Raw genomic sequence first — 20,140 nt, forward strand, 5'->3', positions numbered from 1 at the left:
GACCTTTGTGTCTCCAAGAAGACAGCGGGAGGGGGGGACAGAGTAGGCGCCGGACGTGGCGTACCACGGTGATCTATGCCCAGAAGTGGGAGCAAATACCTGTATTAGACAGGTATCTGCTTCCTCCTCCCCCTGAAAGGTGCCAAATGCGACGCCGCAGGGGGGGGGGGGATCCAAAAAGCAGAAGTTCCATTTTTGGGTGGAACTCCGCTTTAAGGATCTGAACAATTTTATCAGGAACCTATCTCTCAAAAGATTTTTTAACATGAAACCTAAACACCTAACCACTAACCTTCTGACCAGGAAACCGTACTGGCTGTTTCAGGCTTCATGATTCCTCCCTAGAAACAGCTGTCAGAACAAGTAGATATTGATATAGACTTACCTATTTACACAACATCCACAGACATCTCCCCCAATCATACATACAACCCAAAGCTGCGTGTTTTACCCCACCCACACCAAGGGACCATACCTTGAATCCTTCTATAGTGTAGTGTTTTCTGCTTTTCATAAACTGTGTCAAAACTCTAACAACAACAAATATCTATATCATAACCTCAATTCTGGTGAAATGCGGGCCATAAAACTATTTACCAATAATCCAAACCTTGTCATTTAACCAGCAGACAAGGGTGGAGGCATAGTCCTCCAAAATAGAACAGAACAGATTACATATCCGAAGCCTCTAGGTTGTTGTCAGATCCACAGACATAAATAAAGTTTCCCAAAAAAACCCTACCGACCTTCATATCAGAGGCTCAAATTTTAATCCAGGAAGCAACTAAAGAGAATATCATTGGCGTAAAATGAAGGATGGATGGCCGCACTCCAAACCAAACAGGTTGTCTTTATTTAAACGAACCAGCAAAAACATACCGGATCACAGCAACAGAAACAGGAGGATAACCGACGTTTCGCACTGACTTAGTTCTTATTCATGGCTAACATGCATTAAGACTGTTTAGTATATATAGAGATCAAAAGCTGGCATGTGACCTGATTGAATGATTGGCTGGGGGTGGCCCGCAATCACTGGACACACCAGAAGCCAATATCAGGTCACAGACTGCTGGTGCATACCAAATGGGAAAAAAAGGAAAACATTTTTTGAAAAGAAAAACAAAATATAAGTAAACCAAAATCCAAGGGTGCCAAAGTACAAACATAATCCACATAAATAAAGAAGGAGACAAATGTCATGGAAACACAAACCCGGGCTAGACACTGACAAATCATAAAGTGCCGCAATAAGCATCATGACTTGAGGACATTGCCCATATGGGTTATGCAAATGTTGAAAATTGCATTATTACCGTGAACTAAATCTGGAAGCAAATGACGCATAGCATGAATACAGGCTTAAGATACAAAATACATGTGAATAGTATAGTTATAGAACCAGATGCTCTGGCTATAATGTGAAAAGTGGCTAGAGATACATGGGTTGTAACCAATATATCTCGCCGACCCTGATATTCATGTAGGTAAAGGAAAAAAGAAAAGAGAAGAAAGAGAAAAATATATATGCCTTTAAGGTGAAAGTATAGCCGGGTGTGTGAACCTGGGTAAACCATGACATGAGCTCCCGCGAGATATGTCTTGGGTAAAATTGATTGAATATGTGCATGCGTATGTGTGCAGATGTATCAAGTAATAAAATTTAGCTGCACATGCATATATACAAAAAGATCTGTATAAAAGAAAAAAAACAGAAAAATACATGGAACAGGCTCCGCAGAGCGCGCGTAGTCGTTTAAGACTATTATCGCATTGGCAATGGATGTGTGTTAATTGGTTAAGGGGTGTATATATATATATATATATATATATGAGACGGACATCTCTAATGCTGTATATAACACATCAATTGCTACCGTTTCCGTTGACAACTAGTTAGTCTTATCAATTCTTAAATTGCAAGTGTATGCACAAAGATAAAAAAGAGATAATAGCCAACCAAACGTGAACATATGAACGCGCGCTGGATGTGGACACTGTAAAGCAGGGCCCCTTAAAAAATAATAATACTCTGTAAAAATGGCCGATTTATGTAATAACATAAGGCACTATATATTTATGTCAGGGGCATATTGAAAACAAACGTAATAAAAACAGAGAAATTGGTAAAAATAAAAAAGGAGTAAACAGACGAAATTGGGGATGTTTAAAAAAATACTTGGTATGAGTGCACTATATGGCTTGTGAGTGTGCATGGTCAGAAAAAAGCATCGAAAAGCTCGAGGAAGGTTTTTGGAGCACTTAATGTAGGCATTGTAGACGAAAATTATTCATAATGCATAGTTATTTTCAAAACGATATAGGGTGTAATGAGTATAGTACCCTAAATCGTAATAATAGGAAACGTCCCATTGAAAATTGAACCCCTCAGGCATTCTAGTGCCTAAAAGAAAAATCCAAAAAAATTCTCATCGGCAAAGCAAACGGAATTTATCTCCCCCCCTCACTGGGCGGGTGATTTTCTCCATGCCTTGTATATCAGGCTGGAGAACTTCTTTATGATGAACCAGGTTCCAGTGTTTTGCTACATTTGTATTATTATCTTGGCTGATATCATAAAGATGGTCTCCAAGCCTGTCTTTCAACCGTCTGATCGTGTGGCCCACATATTGAACATGACATAATTCACAGCTAATAACATAAACTACATGTGCAGTGTTGCAGTTAATGAACTGCTTAATATCATGGTTTTTGTTCTTTGAGTGGGAATGCACTGATGGTCCGGTTGTAATGTGTTTGCAATACCTACAACCCCCCACTCCACATCTAAAAGTGCCTTTAAATGTAAGCCAATTGTCTCCACTCGGCCTGCTGAGAAACAGACTTGGGGACAAAATGCTGCCTAGGGACGGAGCCCTCCTACTGACCGTCTTAACCCCTTGTGTCAGAATCGACTGATAAGTGGTGTCATTAAACAAGACCGGAAGGTATTTGTTAATGATATTTTTAATGCCATTAAATTCTGGACTGTAAGGTGTGGAAAAGATGGGGATGGCATCATTGAAGGATGATGCTTTGTTGTGCCGTTTGTTATCAAACAAAGATGATCTAGGAATGGAGTTGACTCTAGAAAGTGCCCTATTGATGGTCTTGGCAGGGTATCCTCTATCTTTAAATCTGGACACCATATCAGAAGATTCCCGAGTAAAATCATCCGTATTGCTACAAAGGCGTTTCAGTCTAAGGAATTGCCCAAAAGGGATTTCCTCTGATGGTGTGCTGGGGGTGGTGAAGAGTCTGCACGTAGAAGATTATTACCCGCCGTGTCTTTTCTAAACAAGCTGGTAGAGATGAAGCCATCGTACCGGTGAGCCTGACGTCCAGAAAGTCAATTGTGGTGGGCCTGCAAATTAACCAGTAAAAGCGCAATTAAGGCTAATGTCATTAAGATACAGTAACCACATGTCCAGGCTGATGGACTCACCGGAACAGATGAACAGCAAGTCGTCAATGTAACGACAGTAAAGCACGGTGTCTCGCCGACAGGGACTATCGCATTCAAAGATGCGGGACCTCTCCCACCATCCCATATAGAGATTGGCCAGGGAGGGGGAGAACTTGGCTCCCATGGAGGCCCCGCATCTTTGGAGGTAATAGTCCCCATCGAACATAAAAAAGTTGTGCGTGAGTAAATATAAAGAGAATATCAACAGCAAAAAGGAAGCTACCTTCTTACGTAAGGATTTTTATAACGCCCTATATTTATTAACATTTGCCAAAAGTGCATAAAAATCAGCAACACCCCCCAGGTGGCCAATGGTGGCATCCATAAACCGCATCACTAGTGGTTTTTAACAATATATTGACTATGACCCCATAAAATAGGAAGGGTAGCACTACAGTACTTTATTTCACAGGACCCCATTTTAAATCCCAAACAAGCAGCTTTAAATTTTAGACGCCACATACTTCTGCCTCGTGCATAATTGTTTTCTTTTTGAGGATCAGTATTATTTACAAATCTGTGGAACGGTATTGGGGGCCAACTTTGTGGCCTCATACACGAATCTGGCAATGTGGTACTGGGAAGCCCTGTCCATGTGGAAAAACAACCCATTCACACAGCATATAGTTTTTCTTCGGTAGATATATCAATGAGTGGGATGGTCCTTCCCCCCTTGAGAGAATAATTTGTTGCACACTGTAATCAGAACCAATCTGGCCTTTCTTTGGGACAAGGACACATTAGCCTTCCCGAACCTGGTATTAGGCCATGAAAATGGCGGCATCTTTACCCTTAAATACACCAAGCCTACTGCAGGAAATACTTACCTACATTTTAATTGCGGTCACAACCTGCAGTGGGTCAAGAATATACTCAAAGGCCAGTTCTGTCGGCTCAGACAGCCTGTACCAAAGACTGATTATAACTCACAAATCAATCTGCTCCAGCAAATATTTCTGAACAAGGGGTACCCAGAGACTCTGGCTGACTAAGCCTACACCACCTTTCTCCCAGGGAAGACCCCAAACCTGAAAAACCCAATGAGAACCCGCCAGTCTGATTCATTACAAGTAATCATAGGCAGTACAAGAAAGTAAGAATTTCCAAAACAAGCACTGGAATATCCTACTACAGGGCCCCCACCTTAACCCAGTCATCCTAGTAGGGCTGCAACTAACAATTATTTAGATAAATCGATTAGTTGGCTGATTGTTTCGATTAATTGGTTAATAACCTTAAAAAAAAAGTGTGGTGTATAATTTAGTTAATATGTAAAGTTTAAAAAAGGCAATTTATTCTTAAATATCTCTATGCAGTGGTAAATATAGATAAACAACTATACGCTGGCCACACAAAAACAATATCTTCCTTTAACCCCTTGCCGACCACTGCACGACTATTTACGTCAGCAGAATGGCATGGCTGGGCAGATCGACGTATATATACACGTCGCCTTTAAGGCCCGGGGTTGTGGGCGCGCGCCACAAGCTCCGCGAGTGTGACCGCGGATCCGATTTGTCCGCCGGGAGTACCGCGATCGTCTCACGGAGAGGAAGAACGGGGAAATGCTAATGTAACCAAGCATTTCCCTGTTCTGCCTGCGATCGGGAGCGGTGATCAATGTCATGTCACACATAGCCCACCCCCCAAACAGTTAGAACACATCCCTAGGACACACTTAACCCCACCCCCTACTGGTTAACCCCTTCACTGCCAGTCACATTTACACAGTAATCAGTGCATTTTTATAGCAATGATCGCTGTATAAATGTAAATGGTCCCAAAATAGCGCCAAAAGTGTCCGATGTGTCCGCCATAAAGGAAGAGGGATGGCGATGCTCTAGTAAGGGTGTCTGGAAAATGTAACTCTCCTCAGAATAGGAACTGTTTCAGGCTATGCAGGCTAAGCATAGGCATAGGCAATTGGGTGAGAGAATTTTTTCCTCACCCAAGTGTCCGCCATAATGTTTCAGTCATGATAAAAATCGCTGATCGCTGCCATTACTAGTAAAAAAAATAGAAAGAATAATAAAAATGCCATAAAACTATCACCTATTTTGTAGACGCTATAATTTTTGCGCAAACCAATCAAACGCTTATTGCATTTTTTTTTACCAAAAACATGAAGAATACATATCGGCTTACATATATTTTTTATATTTGATCATTGAAGAAGGGAAACAAGTGATTTTGTCGGTGCACGTAAAAAAAATAGAAAAAGAATTGTCTTGGATCAACAATGTAAAAAGATGTACCGTATATATCAGCGTATACCGCGCACTTTTTTCCCCCTTAAAATAAGGGGGAAATCGTGGGTGCGCGATATACACCGATACCCACTTCCCACGCTCAGTTTGAATGCCTGCGCCGACATATACCGAGTGCAGTACACTCGGCTACATTCGGCCAGGCTCGGCTTCGCTCGTGCTCACGCATAAACGTCACAGAGCGTGAGCACGAGCGAAGCCGAGCCTGGCCGAATGTAGCCGAGTGTACTGCACTCGGTATATGTCGGCGCAGGCATTCAAACTGAGCGCGGAAAGCGGCGATTCGACGGGGAGACAGCGCGGGAGAAGCCGGGAGTACACCACCGAAGCCGCAGGCGGACGCCGGACCCGACGAGGCCGCCGATGGACGCCACGCAAGACACCAAAACTAAGTACAATTTATTTATTTTTTACAGGAATTGCGGGTCCACATTAGGGGTGCGCGCTATACGCCGGAGCGCGCAATACCCCGATAAATACAGTACAAAATATTTTTATTAAATACAGATCAATAAAAACATAGATCCAATTAGATGACGATAACAGTGTATGGTGGCAGGTTACAGTTGTACTGAAGGGAAGATATCGCAGAATCCCAACATGTTTCGCAAAATGCGCTTCATCAGGGTAATGCGATGACCAATCATACTCTTATAACTATACAAATGAAAAACATGGAGATTAATTATAACATTTCAAAATCAAGTATTATATACAAGGTATGATATATAGAGATAATGACTGGGATGTCAGAGAGGCCAAACAGGTGCATGCTTACCCAAACCAAACTGCTGGACCAAATGTCAAAGCATCATCCTGGGCGTAGGATCAGGGAGTGAGGACCCCCCAATGGGGGAAAGGAGTGTTCTGATCACACCACAAAGGACGTATATAGAGGGAATGTGTGGACCAAAAAGCCAAATGAGAGAAAATTAGTAATTATATATAGAGACACAGCCAAAATGAGGCTGCGTATGAGATTAAAGACGATGATGTTAAACTTGATACTTACATAAAAGCAAAATATACTGTATACAGAAAGGGGGGACACTGCGATGCGGCTGGTCACCGACAGTGCTTAGAAAATACGATCTGGACAAAAAAAAACTAAAAATTAAAAGATAGGATAATCCCTTTAGAAGTATGCCACTTTCCTCTCCAAGTGGCATACATCAGACAAAGAAATATATGTCAAAAAGTAAACTGTTACATGAAATGAATAATAGAGGAAAATCTTATTAAGGTAAGGCAACTCAGTGTTTTAAGGTCACAGAAGGGGGTAATAATTACTAGTGTATCTCTATAAATACAGAGAACACTGGGCGGACATTTGTCTCACTATATTACAATTTTACAGAGGTATATGAATTGGTTCAAATCGTTTTTAAAGACAGAAAAGCCTTGGAAACTTCTTGGATAAACAATAAAAACTGAGGTATCTGAACCAGCTAAACAGGGCGATATAAGCTTACCAAGCCTATCTTTAAAGTTCGTCACCACACAGGTCCCCCTGCTTACTGCACGGCATTAGCCACCAGAGCAGGAATTGATATAGTCCTGCCACCGCGCCCGGCGTCTGACGTCACCGAGAGCAAGAGCGAGGCGGGCAGATGGGCGCCAATGCGCATGCTTGGGAGTCCTGGCTGATACCAAAACTACAGGCCCCATAATGCCCATCATCGGGAAGGGGAGGGAGATGCCACGACACATAGCGATAAACACTAGTAGCTACGGCAGTGGAACTCCCCCCTCGCAAAGCTGCAGTCAGGAGATGAAAAAAGATGGGGGCCAAAAAGATAGCCCAACAGACTGGGAAAGATGAAATCTATACACGGCAGGGGAGTAGTGAAAGGAAATCCACCGCAACAGATGGCAAAACATAACACAGATAAATGGGGAGGCTGAATGGAGGATAAAAAAGCCCCCCCGTGTCATGACCCAGGGTGTATTCGAACCGGGAACTTCCTGGTCTCTTAAACCAAAGCCTTACCTGCTGTGCTACAGAGGAGATCTAGACCTTTGGGAATGTCCTTATAGTGTTCAACATTACCTTGGATTCACTAGCTCCACCTGCTGCCAGCTGTGGACAATTGTCAATCTAGGCAGCCTTTAAATAGGAAGTGATGCCATCACTTAGCGCCCGTTTATGTGGATTACTTCCCTGGGTGTTTTGACTGCTCTGTGATCTTGTGATCTTGCCTTTTGTATTGAACTTCTGCCTGAATTCCTGACTATTCTACAGCCTGCTAATGTTGTACTTTACCGCCTGTTCGTGTATGACCTTTGCCTGCCTGACCATTCTCCGGATTTCGATTGTGTACGGCTTTGTCTGATCCGTTGCCAACCGAATCTGCCTGACGACGCTTTGCCTGAATCTTCAGCATACAAGTTCCACTTCGGACACTACCTTTCACAGGTACCTTACATTATAAACGGGCCACAATGGCAGTTGACCCTGCTGAGATTGTTAAGGCGATTACACGTCAGGGACAATTGATTGGAGCTCATGAACAGCATCTTTCTTCCCTGGACGCCAAGTTAGATGAACTTTGCACTATGCTAAAATCTTGTTTGCCTGGTCCCTCTGCAACGGTTCAGACTCTGGATCCTACTTCTGCTACGATCCAACCCGCCTCTTCTGTACCACCAAAACTTCCCTTGCCTGACAAGTTTGGTGGTGATACTGAGGACTGCAGAGGCTTTTTGAATGTTTGTAGTTTGCATTCACGCAACAACCCTGTGACTTTTAGCACTTCTTCTGCCAAAGTGACTTTTTTAATTTCCTTGTTAAAGGGGAAGGCCCTGGCCTGGGTCTCTCCTTATCTGGAACGCAACGATCCTGTACTCCAAGATGCTGACACATTTCTGGCTTCTCTCCAGACTGTATTTGACAAGCCAGATAGAGCTTCTGCAGCTGAGTACTCTCTCTTGGACATGCAACAAGGCACCAGGTCTGTGGCACAATATGCTATCGAGTTCCGTACCCTTTCTGCTGAGACTAATTGGGACTCAAGGGCATTACGTGCAGCCTTCCGAAAAGGTCTTGCAGATCGCATCAAGGACGAATTAGTCTATAAGTATCCCCCAGAAGACCTTAAGAAATTCATAGAGCTGTGTGTTCGTCTGGATGTCCGGTACCATGAAAGGTGCCAAGAGAGACTTGGAACCCGCAAGTCTCCTAAACCAGTTTTACCGTTTGGGCCCCTAACTTTCAAGCACCACCTCAGCCAGAACCTGAAACCTCTGTTGAATCCCAGGCTCCTGTGGAACCCATGGATGTGAGCCGTCTCCACCTAACTGAGTCAGAGAGACAAAAGAGGCGTTTATTAGGCCTCTGCCTGTACTGTGGACTTAAAGGACATTTATTATCTGTCGCCCTTCCCGTCCAGTAAAAGGCAGGGTCTAACCAGTGTTTGAGGAGCTGGCTTAGACTACAGGTATATCCTCCAAGACCAAGATTACCGTTCCGCAACTATCCATTTACCCTCTAAACTTGTCTCCTGTGAGGCTTTTGTGGATTCTGGAGCCGCTGGCATATTCTTGGACTACACTTTTGCTTAAGAAAATAACATCCCATTTGTTCCTAAGTCTAGACCCCTGAACATCACCACCCTAAATGGACAGCCCTTGGGAGATGGCATTGTGAAATTTAAGACTAGGACAATCACCCTTCAGGTGGGGCATACTCCACAAGGAGGAAGTTATCTTGTTTCTTATTGATTCTCCGCTTCTGCCCATTATCCTTGGTTACCCATGGTTTACAACAACATAATCCTCCTTTGATTGGGAAAATGGAGAACTAACCTCTTAGGGATCGTTTCTGTCGTCCTGTTTGTCTCAACCCAAAAGACTTTCTGCTTGTATGTTGGCTCCTGTTGACTGTCCCACCTACCTTGCCTCGTGAATACCATAAGTTTGCAGACGTATTTTGCAAGCAAAAGGCAGAGGTTTTACCTCCACATCGTCCTTTTGACTGTACAATTAAATGGATTCCGGAGCACCTCTTACCAAAGGAAGGTCTTTGCCTGAACAAAAGTCCATGGAGGAATACGTGAAAGACAACTTGGAAAGAGGTTTCATCCGACCCTCTTCTTCTCCAGTAGGGGCAGGTTTTTTCTTTGTTGAGAAGAAAGATGGGGGCCTTCGACCAGGCATAGACTATCGGGGTTAATCAAATCACCGTAAGGACTCCTACCCTTTGCCTCTCATTCTTGAAACCGTTGACGTACTTAAGGGGCTGTTATCTTCTCCAAGCTAGACCTACGAGGGCTTATAACCTGATTTTGAATTAACGATGGGACGAGGTGGAAGACAGCATTCAACACTCGTAATGGACTTTTGAATATTTGGTCATGCCATTTGGGTTGTGTAACGCCCCTGCTGTCTTCCAACGTTTCATGAATGAAATTTTTCATGATTTTCAGCAACCGTTTTGTGATCATCTACTTGGACGACATTTTAATCTTTTCCAAGACTCATCTAGAGCACATCTCGCATGTGAAACAGGTATTACAACGACTTAGAGAAAACCATCTTTATGCAAAAATCGAGAATGCAGTTTCCATCAAAGCTGTATTGCTTTCCTTAGTTACATCATAAGTGCTGTCGGTTTTCAAATGGACCCTCAAAAAGCTCTTCCGCTGTCTTGCAATGGCCCCAACCGACCACTTTAAGGAGGACTCCAAAGCTTTTTAGGGTTCGCAAATTACTACAGATGCTTCATTAAGAGTTTTGCCTCCATTGCGGCCCCCCTTACTGCCATGACTAAGAAGGGTACAATTTGCAAGGTGTGGTCTTCAGAAGCAAAATCAGCTTTCCAGCGATTAAAAGAACATGTTTCAGTAAAGCTCCAATTCTTCAGCATCCAAATCCTGATCTCCAGTACATTGTTGAGGTTGATGCCTCTGAGGTTGGAGCAGGTGCCGTACTCTCCCTGAGACCGCCAAAGTCCGGTAGAATCCATCCAGTAGCTCTTTTTTCTAGAAAGTTTTCTCCGGCAGAGATGAATTATGATGTTTGGAATCGAGAACTACTGGCCTTCAAACTGGCATTGTCTGAGTGGCGACATCTTTCTGGAAGGGGCTCCCAAGCCTTTTACTATCCTCACTGACCATAAAAACCTACTGTATCTTCAGACTGCTAGACGTCTGAACTCACGTCAGGCTCGATGGGCTCTGTTTTTCTCCCGTTTTAATTTTGTCCTTTCTTATGTTCCAGGACATAGAAACAAAAAAGCCGATGCTTTTTCCAGACAGTTCGCTACCTCTGAAGAAGATCAACCAGCCAAGCAGTATATAATCCCACCTCACAAAATTGTCGCACAGATCTCTACGGCCCTTTCCCAACAGCTACAAGAAACCCAGAATCGTGTTCCCCAGGGCTTGAAGATACCACCAGGTCGCCTGAACGTAGCCCCTAGCCTCAGAAAACCTGTACTCCTCTGGGCACATGACGGTGTGGTTATCCGGTCATCCTGGTGTCACCATCACTCTTAAGACCTTGCAGCGTCATGTCTGGTGGCCTCGTATGAAAAAAGATGTTACTATGTGGCTGCCTGCCCAACTTGTGGCTGCTAAAAAGTACCCCCCGCACATTGCCTACTGGACTGTTACAACCACTTCCTGCACCTCGCCAGCCTTGGACCATTTGACCATGGACTTCATTGTAGAACCTCCCCAAGTCCGAGGGCATAACTGCTATACGAGTCACAGTGAATCGCTTTTCCAAAATGTCTCATTTTGTGCCGCTCCCGGAGTACCTACTGCGAAAGCACTGTCCACTCTCTTCCTTTCCCATAATGTAAGACATCATGGCATACCTACCAATGTTCATCTCAGACCGCGGATCCCAGTTTGTTTCCCGATTCTGGAGAGCGTTCTGCAAGAAACTGGGAGTAACGCTCTCACTCTCTACCTCACATCACCCTCAAACTGATGGTCAAACCGAACGCATGACCAGACCCTAGAAACTACCTTCGACATTATGTCAATGCCTTACACTCCAACTGGTTCTGAGTATTTGACTTTAGCTGAGTTCGCCCTAAATTCCCGTTGGCACAGTGCTCTTCATACCACACCATTCTACGCAGCCCTAGGCTATCGTCCTCAGACTTTTCCCCTACTTCAGCTTCTTCTGGTGTACCGCGAGCAGATCAGTGGGGTGAAAATATTCTACTACATTGGAAGAAGATTCGGTTCATTTACTACGGAAGTCAGCAGGCAAATGCACGCTTTTTTCCAACAAACGAAGACGCCATATACCCCCATATGTGGTGGGGGACAGAGTTTGGCCATCAACCAAGTACGTGAGACTGAAACAACCTTCTACCAAATTGGGCCCTCGATTCATTGGTCCTTACAGGATCATTGCTCGAGTCGGGCCAGTCTCCTATCGCTTAAAATTACCTTCCTCTCTCTGGATACATCCAGTGTTCCACGTTTCCCTCCTCAAAAAAGCAATTTTCAACCGCTACTCAAGATCGCAACAGCTACCTCCTCCTGTTCTTATTGATGGACAAAATGAGTTTGAAGTCTCCAAGATTCTTGATTCCAGAAGACAGGGCCGTGGCCTTCGGTATCTGGTTCATTGGAAGGGATATCCTGTCACAGACCGCTCCCTGGGTTCCAGCCAAAGATCTGCATGCCCCTTCTCTTATACGAGACTTCCATACCTCGTTTTCCCACTAAGCCCCACTAGGCCCCCGGAGGAGTCCATTGGGGAGGGGGCCCTGTCATGACACGGGGTGTATTTGAACCGGGATCTTCCTGGTCTCTTAAACCAAAGCCTTACCTGCTGTGCTACAGAGGAGATCTAGACCTTTGGGAATGTCCTTATAGTGTTCAACATTACCTTGGACTCACTAGCTCCACCTCCTGCCAGCTGTGGACATTGTCAATCTAGGCAGCCTTTAAATAGGAAGTGATACCATCACTCAGCGCCCGTTTATGTGGATTACTTACTCCACCTTGGGTCTCTGGGAGGAGGAGGATGTGTATACGTCCCAGATGTACCGCCGCCATGAACTTACCTGGTGGCGTACATCGACGATGTTCTGATGCTTTGCCAGGGACCTGTTGACCTATTACATCAATTTATGATGGACCTTAATAAAAACGATCGGAACATTCATTTAAAGTACACCTTTGATTTTGAAAAATCATCTTTTCTGGACTTACAGATAACTATTGACCAGGGCCCAAATCAATACCTGTACTTTTCGCAAACAAACTGCAGTGAACACCCTGCTCTAGCTACCAGTCACCACCCATACTGGCAAAAGAATGGCATCCCCGTCGGACAGTTTCTACGCATAAAGAGGAATTGCTCTAATGCAGAGGACTACCACCGGGATAGCCAGGAACTATACACTCGGTTTCGCGAACAAGGTTATTCACATAACCAAATTAAAACGGCCAAGAAGCGAGCCGCGATTCGTGACCTGCTCGACTTGATGACCAAAAAAAAGATCTGTCGACAAGTTTCCCCAGGATTCGACCGAACCAATCAAAATCATTACCTCATTTGGATTACAATGGGAGCTGGTTCGCTCCATCCTTGACAAACATTGGGCCATTTTGACCAACACACCAGCTTTGGCAACCATAGTTGGTGACTCACCTAAACTAGTGGCACGCCGTGCCAGGAGTATCGGCGACATGCTGATAAAGTCCGAATTCACAAGGGAACCTGACACCGCCTGGCTTTCAAACCCCGCAAACTCTTGGGATGTACCCATGTAACAAGTGCCAGATCTGCCCCTATGTTCATCGAACCTCCACATTCACCGATGCTCTAGGAAAGGAATCCTATGAAATTAGAGATTTGATTAATTGCTCGTCCACACGTAATAATCTACGTTATCACTTGTCCATGCCCTAAAATTTACGTCGGGAAAACAAAACGTTCACTCAAAATTCGAATAGGGGAGCATCTCAGGGAAATCAATGATAAAGAAAAAACTCCTGATAAAACCGTTAGCAAAACATTTGCACAGTGCCATAATAGGTGTTCAAAGGGCCTGGACTGTTCAAAGCATATATGCCCTCAAGTTACCCAATAGACGCGGCGACTTTGATCGCATTCTCCTTCAAAAGGAGAAATGGTGGGTGTATCGTTTAAAATCTTTAGTGCCCACCGGCCTCAATACTGAGTTAACCTACAGATTTTCCTTGATCTCTGATATTCCATCTATTTAGATCTACACACACCCTCCGCTTTGCCTTTCTGGCGTTATTGCCTTACTGTGTGCTCTTCCTTGGTCTCCTGTCTGATCAACTGTAGCATGTTATGCACAGTATGATAAGTATTGACACACCTGAACCAATACCGTATATCATAATTAAAATATGCAGACCTTTCTGCTCCTGCTTCCTTGATCCATAGTATCCACTGGCTACACCTGTATTGTTTTACAGTGGGCCACTGGACGCGTGTTCCCCCTGTCATTTCCCCGTTTTATTTACCTCTGTATTCCCAGCATGTGCCACATTCCCTTACTAAAATAATAGGAATGAACTTTAAATGTGTTTGCTATATAGATTTAATAGCACTGTTGAAATTAGCAGAGCCAGCTTTGAATTTAGTGGATTACTTCTTTCTTTTTTTTTCCTGGACTCCCACCCTGCCTTAAACGGTTCTACAATTACTTTGAACTAAAAAGAGGAGGGTAAAGAACCCTACCATGGAGTATCCATGTTACTCCTACAACGGGACTCAATTTAGCTTTTCAGATCAACCACTCATCTTTCCCCCTGGTGATAGTTACTGGCCGTTCAGGTGTGTGTGTATATTGTACAGGACGCCATGGCTGGTCCTGGAAGGACTTATATTTCCCTCTGTTTGGACTGTGGTGCCTTTAAGGAATGGAAAGGGGTTAACGCACCTGTCTAAGGAAGTAGTTTAAAGCAGACAGGAAGTGCAGGTGAGAGTGAAGGAATGTAGGAGAGTCCAATGCATGGTGAACAAGGAAAGCTGTGGAAGCTATGAAAAGCTGTGAAAAGCTGTGAAAGGGACTTGGCAGTGTCCTGCCTAAAAACCTGCTACTGAAGGACTTACCTGAAGGACTGTTTAACTGCAATAGCAGTTCTGAGCTTGTACAAGTCGGTGAGACTGTTATTTCTTTTGTTTTTGCTGCTGCTAAGCCATTTAAGTTTAATAAACCTCAGTTTTGATTTTAAGAAGCCGATGTGTCCTGCGATCAAGCTGTCCCCCAAACATTACAATATATATATATATATATATATATATATATATATATATATATATTATATACATACATCCACACACACACACACACACACACACACACACACACATATATATATATATATATATATTATATATACACACACACACAGCACCCACACCGTATGACCACTGGAGGCCAGTAGACGTCCGAGATGAAGCTACGCTATCTGCCAAGCAAAACGCGTTGACGTCACCACCCGGCCTCGTCACGTGACATCCCCTGTGTGTGAGGGGAACGCCGAGGAATGAGGGAGCTAAGCGCGGGGCTTGAGTTTCGAATATACATCGAGAAAGTTGTCCAGGTGGAGTGAACGGTGCGCTTAACACCCACTATACGGACGCCATACCAGGCCCATCCACCTTTAACTGTTGACCTCCTAAACCCGGTGACTTAACAGACAGATCGGATGAGCCTAGGAAATCCATCCATCGTCATTTTCAATAGGATGACTGATTGTACATTACCAACTTCTTGCTTGTAATCGACTATCAATCTTGGACATAAGTTTGCAGCTTGTCATTTCTTGTGCTTAATGGGTTGCTTAACCATTTAAGGTCGGATTTATACCCAGCGCCAGCACACAACAAAATACTTAATATATGAAACCATTGTCCTACATGCAATTACCAAACAAACTCTGCACTAACATAGGCCAATTCCCCTATGTCGCATCAGTTCATGTTGCTCCTTGCCAATCAACTTAATTGTTTGGATCCGGCACAACAGTTCCAATTAATACTTCCTCAAGCAGCCCCATGCAGGATTTCAAGTATTCAAGTTGTTACATTGTGTGTCTTTTAGTGATAATTTTAAATTATTGTATATGATTATCTATCTCCACTTATAGTTCATTCGATCCTGTACTGCCTTATATGTTCTTGATATTAATAGTATAAATATACAAAATTATTTATTAATATCTGAACATCCCCTGACCTATTATTTTCTGCTGCTAATAGAACCCCGTTTGGTCTATTCTTGGCCATTTCCCTCCTTCCCCCCACCCTATTCATAAGCCATGTTTCTAGAAAACCTACTTATTACAACATATAGCCAGGCAGCATTCTCTGCCACTTTCATGGTGAAAGAGCCTACCGAATGCCTGCACGCCGTTTATGTCTCAGGAAGCACCACAGTGCAATTTTTTATTGCCAAGATGCTCAACTTCAGAGATCGAGACGCTGTTCTGGGCCAGGCAAGAGAGTGTAACAGCTCTGGTGAACGGGAGTGAACCACAACTGCGGTTAGCAAGGACTTCAATGCACTTTTCTACATCATCTCTCTCTCACATAAAGGAAATGTATTGAGCTACTAAGGCTGGATTTATTACAACATGCGACCAAACCTTAGCTTTTAAAAGTATACGACACTTGTGAAGATTCCAATGCACTTCTAAATGCAAGTGATAATCAGTACCGACCCCAGGCGTCACTCCAATCAGAGAACAGGAGTTTAGGCGTTCTCTACATCAATCACTTTAGCATAAATTTGTGCATTAGGCCACTAAGGGAGCAGGTATGAAATACCAGCAACCCTTAGCATAGAAAAGCGAAGGCGAACATGTTCAGTAAGTTAGGGCATGGGGCCCATAAACAAGTAACAACTTATGTCAAGCACGTAGTAAATAGGAATTTTGAAGGCAACTAATAATTGCGTAAGAGGCAAATATAGCTCAGCTAATTTGAGAGTATATGTCCCTTTAAGGATGTTCCTCAGCATACAGCTAAAGGCACAACAGTCAGTCCCAAGTAGTACGTTAATAGCTTACAAGTCAGAGTTAAATACAGCAATTGTTTAAGAGCATATATGTAGCAGATCTTTCTATAGCACTACAAGTGAAACAATTGCTACTTATCCGTTTGCAGGGCTTGAGTGTAGCTGCAAGGGATTCTGTAATGTAGGGCAGTGTTCCCCAACCCCCGGGCCGCGGACCGGTACGTGGATCAAACGGTACCGGGCCGCCGAGGAACCTTTAAATTATTTCACTGTGGCGGCCGAGGTGCAGAGCATTGCACTCCCAAACCCGCCCATTGTGTGACAATAGTGAATGAAAATTCGCTATTGTTACACTGATCCTCCTGGCCAATGAGCGCCGCTGTCCCGCCCTAACATACGGGGCAGCAAGGCTACGCTACACAGCGTCACAGCTGCCCGATGAGAGCAGAGAGAGAATTACGTCATCTCTCCGCCCTCCCCCTCTATGCATTCCCGCAAGCGAAAGGCTCCCCTGAGACTAAGTACAGTGGGCACTGTGGAGGGACATGCATATTGTTTTATACTGGGACAGTTATTATTTTTTTTATACTGGGACATTTAATCCTTTATTATTATGGGACATTAATTGTCCCAGTATAAAAAAAATGATTAAATGTCCCAGTAAAAAAAAAATCGATTCAATAATTTTTTTTATACTGGGACATTTAATAGTTTTTATACTGGGACATTTAATATTTTTTTTTTTATACTGGGACATTTAATATTTTTTATACTGGGACATTTAATAATAATATTTTTACACTGGACATTTAGGGCCGGTTCACACTGCACCAATGTCAGAGTTCGGATGTGCGATGCGATTTGAGCCATAAAAATTGTATGGCTGAATTCACATCAAACTCGCACAGGACCCTTTTTTTTTTCGTAGCAGAAACGAATCGCATGGGTGTTCACACCCATGCGATCCGATTCCTGTCCGAGTTTGCAGATCGCACTGCGATATGCAAACTGATTTGGGGGTGTTAACTTTTAAATGACTCCCAGCAGTTCGCATAGGGCAATGTGAACTGCCGCAAAACATGTTATGCGGGAACCCGCAATGGATTTGCAGGGTTCCCGCACTAACCGCTAACGCAACACATCGCGATTCCTCCTACCGGGCCTTGGAAATATATTCTTCCACAAACCGGTCCTTGGTGCCAAAAGGTTGGGGACCACTGGTGTAGGGTGTCAGCAAGGAAGATCTCTTAGGTTGTCCCCAGCAATGGCAGCCTGGATGCAGTTAAGGTAATAGCTGATAGCCATGGAGTTGCAGCCTGGGTTAATATGCAGCATGGGGAGCGATAGCACCGGTGTTTGTAGTGTGGCCGAGCTACGGCTGACAATAATAGAACGGGGTGTATATACACGCCGTTCTATTTAAAGCTGAGAGGCATGTGTGCCGAAAAGAGCACCGATGGCGGTCGGCACTTCCGCATTCTAGGCTGGAATGCACGCTGGCGCCGGGCGATGATGTCATCACGCGGTCACCGCGCTGCGTTCCAGATTACAGAGAGCAGTGATGGCGAACCTTGGCACCCCTGATGTTTTGGAACTACATTTCCCATGATTCCCAACTACACGCAGAGTGCATGAGCATCATGGAAATGTGGTTCCAAAATATCTGGGGTGCCAAGGTTCGCCATCACTGACAGAGAGAAAGGCAACATCCCATTCCAAAACACCCACGGGGCAGTCTTCTCCAACTTTTCAGCATAGGTTCAGCACCAAAGGTCCCGCTTTATAGATTAAACAACGCCTTCAAATTCATCATCTAAAAAGTATGCCATGCTCTTTCCTTCCAGCTGAGATGGGAGGGGGGAGGGGCTGTATGTTAAATTCTTCGAAGATCAAAATTGGGCATCCACCTGGCTAAATCAATGGTCAGCTGACCATGCTGCTCCAACATGATACTCATCTCCTGTATCGTGAGTAATCTATATTTGCTCCCCATTAGGTTCCATTGGGAACCCCAACACCCCACTGGGCCTTGTCACGTGAACGGACACTTCATTCTTCACTTGCCAACAATCCCTGTACAGAACTATTGATTGGTTGGAAACTCTGGAGATATCCCTTAATAGATACGGTCCACAGATGACTATCATATATACACCCATCATACATAAGGTTTATGCCGCCGACTGTGGCTGTCTCCTTTTGGGGCTCACAAACAATTCATAATTTTTTCTATCCCCACTTTGTTTGTTTTTTTTCACACACAACTACCTTCTGTGATCTCATATGCAACATTCCTCCCTATTTATTACTACATGCTATACGATGTACTCTTCCTTGAGACAATCGCATTCCCCTCCCCACATTACACACACATAATTATATACACACACACACACACACACACACACACACACACACACACACACACACTACATACATACATACTACTCTGAACACTTTGTCCCTGACCATATGGTCTAGGCAATATGTGTTTCAACTTTTGGTTTTCGGTTTCGGTACAATACACTCCGGGAGCGGAGACCAGGAGATGGTTAATTTTTTTGGTTCTGATGTGCTATGTATTGAGGATTCAATTGTATGCTTTGTTATCGTCAATTGCAATGCCAATGATGTGTTTGCAGGTTTCCATTAATGTATCTATCCATGGCGCTTAATACTTTTTTAGGTCTGTGGCTCTGGCTTCAGAGAGTGCGTCGACCATTCCAATACATAAATAATGGCAACTCTAAAATTTCTAACATGGAATGTGCGTGGGCTTAAGAGAAAGAGAACTTAAATGCTCAGCAGTGTTAGCCTTTCTAAAATCCCAACGAGGTAGACATAATCATGCTTAATGAGACACATATTACAGGTAGGCTACAGCTGGCCCTCAAGTGCCCATGGGTGGGCTGGACATACCATGCTATGCATTCATAATTTTTCCAGGGTGTCTCGATCTTAATAGCAAGGTTGGTTGCATTCGAATTGCACTAGGTGATTACAGACCCACTGGGAAGATAAGGTTTTTGTCCATGCCTCCATAATTGGTCGCCTTTTATTAATCTTGCCTGCTATATCCTCTCCTCCATATAACTAGACAATCCTCACTGAAGGTTAGCCTTCATGCTCAGCATACAGCCACCCCCTCAATCTGGTTAGGCGATTTCAACATGGTATTAAACCCCAGTCTCGACAGTCTGGCTCAAGATGCTAACCCATCTCCCACGAATCATCCCACTAGACTACATTGCATCCTTACTGACTTCGCTCTCATAGACTCCTGGTCACATAAATATCCCTCCCGCAGAGCATACTTTTCAACAACTCATGAATCTTGAATAGACTATCTTTTTGTTGCACACCTTGCTGTCCACCCTGCAGAATGCTGGTTTCCATCCCAGGGACCTGTCAGACCATTCCCCATATTGGGTACAAATGAACATA

The 20,140-nt window shown here is 43.9% G+C and overlaps 1 protein-coding gene across 3 annotated transcripts in view; it reads right to left on the bottom strand.

Moving 5' to 3' along the window:
• Positions 1-20,140, bottom strand: part of PCBD2 (pterin-4 alpha-carbinolamine dehydratase 2) — a 432,795-nt gene that overhangs the window by 303,267 nt on the left and 109,388 nt on the right. The window lies entirely within an intron of this gene.

Source organism: Rana temporaria, chromosome 3, assembly GCF_905171775.1.
Source record: "Rana temporaria chromosome 3, aRanTem1.1, whole genome shotgun sequence".
NCBI classification, from domain to species: domain Eukaryota; kingdom Metazoa; phylum Chordata; class Amphibia; order Anura; family Ranidae; genus Rana; species Rana temporaria.